Here is a 10348-nt window from a genome sequence, read left to right as displayed (position 1 = left end):
TTTTTCTCTTTTATTTTTACAACAAGTAGCAAACTTTATAGAGTGTAATGGAATTAGATTGTTGCTGCATTATGATTTGATTTGGAATTGGATTGTAGCGAGCCAGATACCGACGTATAACAATAATACGGACAAGAAGTACACAAATATCAATCAGAAGAAGAAAAGAGAGATTACAGATAGATAAGTGCCATAGATTTTGGGATTTTCTGATTGGAGGTCGACATAACATCACATGTAATCAGAGAGTAAAAGTGAAAAAAAAATATGTACTGATAATGATAGATTACAACTTGTTACGCGTAATTGACTATATCTGTTTATAGTCGTAATTTATATTTGTAATATCCTGGATTACATATTACTATTTTTATATGTGTATTTTTATTTATATTATTTACATATATTGCATTTATCTCATAATTAACCTTATAATAATAATAGCACTCTGAATATTAAAAAAAAATTATAATCATATAATAGTTATAATAATAATAATAATACTTTTATTAATAATAATGATAATAATAATTAAAAATTTTATAATAATAATATTATTAACGATACTAATACTAATACTAATTATAATAATATTAATATGATAATAAGAATATTGATATTGATAATAATAATAATAATAATGTAACAATTTGTACATATCAAGTTTCATATTTATATCATAATATTATAAATATAGTGAAGTAATAATATATATATATAACAACTATGTACATATTACTAATTATGTAACATTTAACAATCATACAATATATTTATATAATAACTTTTATCGAATATTTAATATTTATACTTTTTATATATATTAATAATTATTAATAGAAATCATATATATATATTCATAATATCATGTATATATTTATATATATTCATTTTAATCATTATTATTTTACATTTTTAATTTCAATTAATTAAGTATACATTATTTGTTTAAATTATTATCTATACATTTATTTTTTTTATATTTATATATATATATATATATATATATATATATATATATATATATATATATATATATATATATATATATATATATATATATATATATATATATATATATATATATACATATATCTATATAGTGGACCAATCCATGGATAAGCACTAAATGGGGCACAAACTGGATAAGTAAAATTTCAAATTTTTTTTTTTTTAAAAAAAACGATCCTTTAATAATGAAATAGAAGAAAACGAAAAAAAATTAAAAAGTTTTTGAACAAAATCGTTCGAAAATCGATGATGAATGGTAAACATCGATGATGAATGGTAAAAATTGATGATGAATGGTAAAATTAACCATTCATCTGATTAATTTATCATTCATTTTTATTCGCGATGAATGATAAAATTAATCAATGCTAAAAAAAAGCAGATGAATGGTTAATTTAACCATTCATCTGTTTATGATTAATGATAAAAAAAAAGATGAATGGTTAATTTAACCATTCATCTGGTTTTTTTTAGCATTGATTAATTTTATCATTAATCGTAAACAAGATGAATGATAAATTAACCCGATGAATGGTTAATTTTACCATTCATCATCGATTTTTGAAAGATTTTGAACTTTTTTTTATGAAAAAAATTGATTAGCGGTGCATTTTAATGCAGATTTATGAATGTAAAAAAAATTCAAATAAAAAAAATTTTATTTTGCTTATCCGGTTTGTACTCCTTTTAAGCTTATCCATGGATCGTGCCCCTATCTATATATATATTTACATATTTACTTCAAACAATTATTCGTGAATCATCGAGCTCAGTCAAAGGTCAAATGATCTTATTAAAATTCAAAAATTTTGAGACTCAACATTACAAATTTTGCTTATCGTATCGATACTATGTAAAACTAAGTTTAAATTTGATCGGAAATTTCCGGGTCATCACAGTACCTACCCGTTAAAGAAATTTCGTCCCGAAATTTGAGTGAGGTGGTCATGGCTAACAATAAAAATGTTTTCATGACGAATATGAGCTGATAAATTAGAGTTTTATCATTATTGAGTAATATGGATAAAACAATTCGATTACTCGGAGAGTACGAATGAAGCTATCGCAAAATAGTGAAATGAGGAAATAAAGTTTCGTCATAACTTTTGACGTAGATAGGGTTGATTTTAGAATTTAAAGATGCGTCTTAACTTTTGACAGATTCAGGGTTGAATTCCAGAATTCAAGGGATTAAAGGAAATCTTCAAAATCTAAAGGATTTGATTCTTTGGCGAGTAAGGAAAAATTAAGATCTCTAAAATTAAATACATTGATCCGCCTCGATTACTCTGTCTAATATTTCCATTATAAATTAAGCTCTTTCGTCCCCTTATTTTCACCATTTCTATACAATCCCCAAATTTAAAAGATTATGAAAATGCTTAATCCAATTCTAAACCCTAATATTTTCCTAATTACCATTTCTATCATCCTTTTATTCAATCTTCCACCAGAAAATCTGTTTACTTTAATATAACCTTGGGATGATACTATTCTTAATTATACCGTGTCTTTATATTGTTATTCGTATTAATATCCACGGTTTGTAAACTCCGGGTTGTGATTGAGCTTTATATCTTCTCTTATATTTTTGAAGCTCTTTGTCTTTTTAATCTCTTCTTGACCTCTAGTAAAGCGAGTAATGGCCCAGAATTTGTAAGTATGGAGTTTCGAATGAACTTAGTGTTCTAAACAAGAAAGAACGTAATAGCACGATTTGGTTTGTCACAATACCAGAATCACTGAAAATAGAACTATCAAGAATATACTTTCTTAATATGTTCAGAAGTTAAGCAGAATGAAAGAGTTATGTAACATGGTTCATGATGACGTTAGAGTCTGTGAATCATCGCGTTTCATTAGAAACTCAGCATGACTTACTGTAATATAATCACGTTGATCAAGTGTCATTATATTATACTAACTCATGCATCAGTTCCCAACATTACTTCAATAACATTCATATTTTGAGCTCGAAATTTACAGAATATAGAAACTAACAGTTTCTATATGATGTAACACTGATAGCACGAAGAGATTTATGATTTCGGATAAGAATAGTTATGAAAATATCCTCAGAAATATCGAAGATATTTATGATGATATTTCCAGAATTTCTAAGGTCGAAGGTTGATGAAGAAAATCCCTTCGCAAGGATTTAGAATAAATAAGGAGCAAGATATTCGCTAAAGATTTCATCAGAAACAGAATTATTTGGATTCTTTGAAGTCAAACTTATTCTTTGTGATTTGTCCACGGTTTCCTTCATAGTTTCGTATAATCCACTTTTCGGTACTAAATTTTCTATTGAGTGATTCCAATACTTCATTCTTTATCATCAAACTTTCGACGGTTAAGGTCGTGTACAGTTCTTGCTGCTGTATTCAGCTTCCTCAAAATTTAGAGTATTGATTCGTAGACTGGGTGCTTTTCAGAATTTCAGAATAAAAGATCATAATTCTAAGATATAAATATTATATGTATTCATATATCTGTTGATGTAGACATGCTGCGAGATTTCAAAATACTGATTACTGATTACTGGTAATTGGTAAGGAAATTCTTGTTACAAGATGCGGATGAGTATATGATAGGGTTTCAATGAATGTAATGATTTTTTTGAAAGTCAAAGATCAACAAAGTTGTTGGTAAGTTTACCGTTAATGTGGTAGAATATAAGCGGTTCTCCGGTAACGTTATCGAAAGGCAACTTATACATCAAGGTTATAATAGAGTTTATTCGAACGAAAGGTCGATGTTGATTTGCTGGAGCTATGACAAAATTGACTAATTTGGAAAGGAATTGCAAAGTTATTTTTGGTAGTAACAACGCCAAAGGATTTAGTATATATAAGTGTTAAATGTTTACTCAGGTTCCGAGAGTTTTTTAGGTGCATAACTATATGAATAAATCTTCTCTTCCGTAGATGAAGTGAGATTAGTTCATCCTCTCGATTGAGGTGTTTTCAAGAATCATGAAAGGTTTCAACGCAGATTGTAATCGTCAAGATATAAATGAGGTTTAAAATGAAATCAAGTGGCAAACTTGAAGAATTGTTTAGTTTCATATGTTATAATCAATATTTTAATTCATTTTAATTGTCCAATCTTGGTAGTCCACAGTTTACAGTCTACAGTCACTAACTCAATAATTCATATATAGTTTATAATATTCGAATTAATTAATACGTATCGTGATCCGTGTACATGTCTCAGACTCGATCACAACTCAAAGTATATATATTATTATAGAATCAACCTCAACCCTGTATAGAGAACTCGATCATTACTGCATATAGAGTGTCTATGGTTATTCCAAATAATATATATATATATATATATATATATATATATATATATATATATATATATATATATATATATATATATATAAATATAATATATATATATATATGCGTCGATATGATATGTCAAAACCTTGTATACATGTCCCGATATTTAAAGTGCGTAAAATAAATACAGAAATTAAATGACGATAAATAAAGTACGTAAAGTAAATAACAGAAATTAAATGACGATAAATAAAATTGTGAGAATGTAAATTGCGATAATTAAATTACGATAAATAAAATGTAATCAGTAAGCTAGGAACAATTAGCTAGGAACAGTTAGCTTGGATTCTTAACAAAATTTCTCATAGTTAATTTGTTTGTTTCTAACAAATTTTATTTTGTCAAATGTTTTCTTCATTATGCCACTTGTTGGATTCTGATAGGTCAAAATCCAAATATGAAGTTGAATGAAAATGATTACTCTGTGGTGAACGGATTCATATAGCCGTGGATGTGAATAGGATAGTAAATGACTGTTGAATCAGATTTAAAGAATGTACAGTGTAACTTATTAATGTGAAATCTAAATATTCCGCGGGTATTACCTACCCGTTAAAATATTTTCATCATTAACAGTTTGTACAAAAGAATTTTTAATTACAATCCTTATGAAAATATATATACTCATATATTTTCTTCAGATGTAATCTTGGATTTGATGAATTTATATGATATTAATATCATCTGATTTATCGTTAGAACTAGAATACATAATCTCTAAAACATTAGAGATTACATAATCGCCAGGTAGAACGAAGATAAATGATGTAGAACGATATGTAGAACGTTGATTATACTCGAGGTACATAATGAGATTTTGAGGTGTGTGATGTTGAAACTTGGGTTGTTGGTGATACTAGTATTGATGTTGGTGGTACTGTTGGTGCCGGTGATGTTGCTGAAGCTGATACGTTTTGTACCATATTCTCTAAATGGATTACTCGAGCGCGAAGCTCGTTGACTTCTTCTATTTTTCCAGGATGATTGTCGATCGAAACGAGTGAATGAATAAGGTTTAGAATCTAAGATAGTATATGATCGTGACAATATACTTTGAAAATGAGAGAGAAAAAGGTGTCTCGAACAGGTTCGCCGGTAAGCGCTTCAGGTTCATTGTCAAGAGTTGAATTTGGTTGGCGGGAGGGATCGCCTTTTTCGCGTCTCCATTGATTAAATCGACTACGAACTCATCAGATGAATTGAGGATGGATGATTGGTTGATTCATTCTGGTGACACTGCTTTCGGAGCTTAGGTGAAACTCCATATCGGAATAGCTATCAGAATCCGAGGAATTCGAACTGGTTGAGGGATTCATCTCGTACGATCAGATGAAGGATTTTCGATAAGAAATATATTATAAGATGTAGAATAGTACCTTGCAATACATAATTTACATATGCATAAATAATACTAAAATCTCATAAGTTTCGGAGAAATCTACGGAATATGTCAGGCAAAGTTACAGTAACAGATACGCTAAGTTATGAAGTAGCAGATATGCTAAGATATGAATTTTATCTATACACTATTCATGCAATCCAGGCAGTAAGATATGTCTAGATTAGGAATAATAAGCAAGTGATTCCCTAAGAATGATAAGCAGGTAATTTTCGACACGAAATGATAAGCAAAATTTTTGATATGCAGACACGGTCGAAGTCCAGAATCACTAATGCATCCTAACGACTCATCAGTTAGACACACTAATGCAGACCTGGTTCGCTAAGACCACCGCTCTGATACCAACTGAAATGCCCCGTCCTAATCCATCTGGACGAAGTCTTCAACAGTTGGTCCCATTGCGAGGTTCTGACCTCTATATGCCATGAACGACTCCATGTAATATGAGCAAATGCACAGCGGAAGATTTCTTTCATACCTGAGAATAAACATGATTTAAAGTGTCAACCAAAAGGTTGGTGAGTTCATAAGTTTATCATAAAATAATAAAATTCATCATTTTGATAGACCACAAGATTTAAATCCTGCATGGTACAAATGGGCCCGAATCCTATACCCACCTGTAATGTACATGCGATATCTTTTAAATACAATACACCTTTCTCGTGTACGAAACCATTTTAACAAATCTTTGTAATCGTACACATATCTCGTGTACAAAATATCATACACATAACCTGTGTATAAAATCATTCTCTCGATATATAACATTCACTTCAATTGGTGGCAATTATCATGTCCACATAATTCAATGGTGGCAATTATCATGTCCACTTAATTCAATGGTGGCAATTATCATGTCCACATAATTTAATGGTGGCAATTATCATGTCCACATAATTCATTCGTAATCCGCAGAACTTCTGTCTGCGTAATAATTCATTCGAGGAATGTTTTGCTTGTGTCTATCTCGTCAAACATTTATAAAAGCATTTCATGTATTCGCAGTTCAAAATATATTTCAAAAACATTTAATAAAGCAGTTGTAAAAGCAGCGCATGTATTCTCAGTCCCAAAAATGTAAAGAGTAAAAGGAAATCAAATGAACTCACCTAATGTATTTTGTAGTAAAAAATACATATGACGACATTGAACAATGCAGGGTTGGCCTCGGATTCACGAACCTATATCATTTATATATATATTAACACATATAATGGTAATCGAACAATTTATGTATTATTAGTGATTTAATTGTTATTTTAATATTTTATATGTTTCATTAATATTTTGATTAACTGTATTTATCTTATATAACTTAGATAAATAATTAGTATTTATTATAAAAATATTAATATAGTTATGTTATATAGTTGTGTTATATGTATTAAATAAATTTTTACATAACTAATATTTATTTGATCAAATAATAATAAAAAGTTGTATCTTTATATAATAATAATAATAATAATAATAATAATAATAATAATAATAATAATAATAATAATAATAATTATAATAATAATAATAATAATAATAATAATAATAATAGTAATAATAATAATAATAATTATAATAATAATAATAATAATAATAATAATAATAATAATAATAATAATAATAATAATAATAATAATAATAGAAGTTCTACCTTAAAATAATAATAGTAATAATAATGATAATAATAATAATAATAATAATAATAATAATAATAATAATAATAATAATAATAATAATAATAATAATAATAATAATAATAATAATAATAATAATAATAATAATAATAATAATAATAATAATAATAATAATAATAATAATAATAATAATAATAGAAGTTCTACCTTAAAAAGAAAAAGGATTCAATTATGAAGCTGCCAGGGCTCGAACTCGCGACCTCACGCTAACCCAACAACACCCTTAACCATTCTTCTGTCTCATTCATTTCTAATTTATACTCCGTATTAAAACTATATATCTTGTTATTGATTCGGCCCAAGAAACTAAGTTGTATCCTCGGCCCAACAATAAAGTAAAAGACTTCCGCCCAATATGTAATATCATGCCTAATGGATCTACAAACCCAAGTTGTGTCATCTAAGCCCAACGATTTAATAAAACACGGTAGCAGTTGGTTAAAAAAAAAATGCTGTCATCATCCACTACTTCCCATCATTAACATTTATATTATCTTCTTATTATTAGATTAGTTTGGAAAGAATAGTATTAGAAACAAGAACGGTTGCAGTCGTAGCAACCAAAACGGCCCGTACGAGTATAACCATGTGCTTCCAAAGCAAGTACCATATAAATAGAAATAAGCATCAAATTACCAACTTTAGCTGTATCACCTTCGGTTTGCGGGTTTGCCCAAGCCATCCACCAATTATTAGTAATTTGTAGCACTTGAAATAACGTTTGAAAACAAAAATTATTATAAGTGGAACTAATAAACCTTTGTACACAGTCGCCATATATGAAAGATAAATTTTCATGCTAATTTTCTTAAGTTCTCGTTCCTCTTCTACTTCGTGTAACACCATTTCCACAGTTCATAACCAATGCATAACCTACTATTTATCATCATTTTCACCCTCTTAATTTGATTCCTCCGGCCTAATTTCATAAACCCTCGTAAAACTTAAAAAAAAAACGTCATTATAGTATGTACACCTTTATAGCATGTACACCACTATAACATGTTCCCCTAATTTTTATATTAAAAGGCATTTCATAATGTCATGTTCCACTAATCTTATTAAAAGTAATTCTCTTCATACATTTAAAATAGGAAGACGTCCAATATAAAATTAAAGGTGGGGTTCTTGTGGAACAAAACAAATAAAAAAAATTATAATACACATGCTTTTAATCCTCAAGTGGTCGGCCAAATCCAAAAGAAATATATAAAAGCCACCACTTTATTCGCATGCATAAATACATTGACAAATTAATATCAATTGTTACTTTGATAATTGTTGTGAGTTGGCTTTTGTCTCGTATTAAAACAGAAATAGAATGGTAAAAAGAAGCGGGTCACTCAATTTAAAACAAGAATATAGCAGTAGTAGGTCGAATATGGTGTTTTTATGCTATGGATTAGGCTGTACAGGAGAACACATATATAACAGAGGTGGTAACAACATGAGGAGTAGTGTTGTGTGTTTTATGGTGATGTTTGATTATGATTAAAAACAGAAAGCGAGCAAGAGAGAAGAAAAAGAAAAACGAAAGGAAGAAGAATACCAAAGTGATTCTCGGTGGTTGTTGTGGATTTCGAACAGTAGCAGCCTGTGTGGTTTTTGTGCTGTGTTCAATGTCCAGCAAAACAAAGGATAAAAGTAAGTAAATTTCGTGGGCCTTTGGTTTCGTTCGAATAGAAACTGGTATCGAGTAAATATTGAGTTTTTCTCTTTTATTTTTACAACAAGTAGCAAACTTTATAGAGTGTAATGGAATTAGATTGTTGCTGCATTATGATTTGATTTGGAATTGGATTGTAGCGAGCCAGATATCGACGTATAACAATAATAAGAACAAGAAGTACACAAGTATCAATCAGAAGAAGAAAAGAGAGATTACAGATAGATAAGTGCAACAGATTTTGGGATTTTCTGATTGGAGGTCGACATAACATCACATGTAATCAGAGAGTAAAAGGAAAAAAAAATATGTACTGATAATGATAGATTACAACTTGTTATGCGTAATTGACTATATCTGTTTATAGTCGTAATTTATATCTGTAATATCCTGGATTACATATTAGTATTTTTATATGTGTATTTGTATTTATATTATTTACATATATTGCATTTATCTCATAATTAACCTTATATTAATAATAGCACTCTGAATATTAAAAAAAAAATTATAATCATATAATAGTTATAATAATAATAATAATAATACTGTTATTAATAATAATGATAATAATAATTAATAATTTTATAATAATAATATTATTAACGATACTAATACTAATTATAATAATATTAATATGATAATAAGAATATTGATATTGATAATAATAATAATAATGTAACAATTTGTACATATCAAGTTTCATATTTATATCATAATATTATAAATATAGTGAAGTAATAATATTAATATAACAACTATGTACATATTACTACTTATGTAACATTTAACAATCATACAATATATTTATATAATAACTTTTATCGAATATTTAATATTTATACTTTTTATATATATTAATAATTATTAATAGAAATCATATATATATATATATTCATAATATCATGTATATATTTATATATATTCATATTAATCATTATTATTTTACATTTTTAATTTCAATTAATTAAGTGTACATTATTTGTTTAAATTATTATCTATACATTTATATATATATATATATATATATATATATATATATATATATATACACATACATATATCTATATATATATTTACATATTTACTTCAAACAATTATTCGTGAATCGTCGGGCTCAGTCAAAGGTCAAATGATCTTATTAAAGTTCAAAAATTTTGAGACTCAACATTACAAATTTTGCTTATCGTATCGATACTATGTAAAACTAAGTTTAAATTTG

The sequence above is a fragment of the Rutidosis leptorrhynchoides genome, chromosome 4 (genome assembly GCF_046630445.1).
Source record: "Rutidosis leptorrhynchoides isolate AG116_Rl617_1_P2 chromosome 4, CSIRO_AGI_Rlap_v1, whole genome shotgun sequence".
Classification (NCBI taxonomy): Eukaryota; Viridiplantae; Streptophyta; class Magnoliopsida; order Asterales; family Asteraceae; genus Rutidosis; species Rutidosis leptorrhynchoides.
This window is presented reverse-complemented; position numbering follows the sequence as displayed.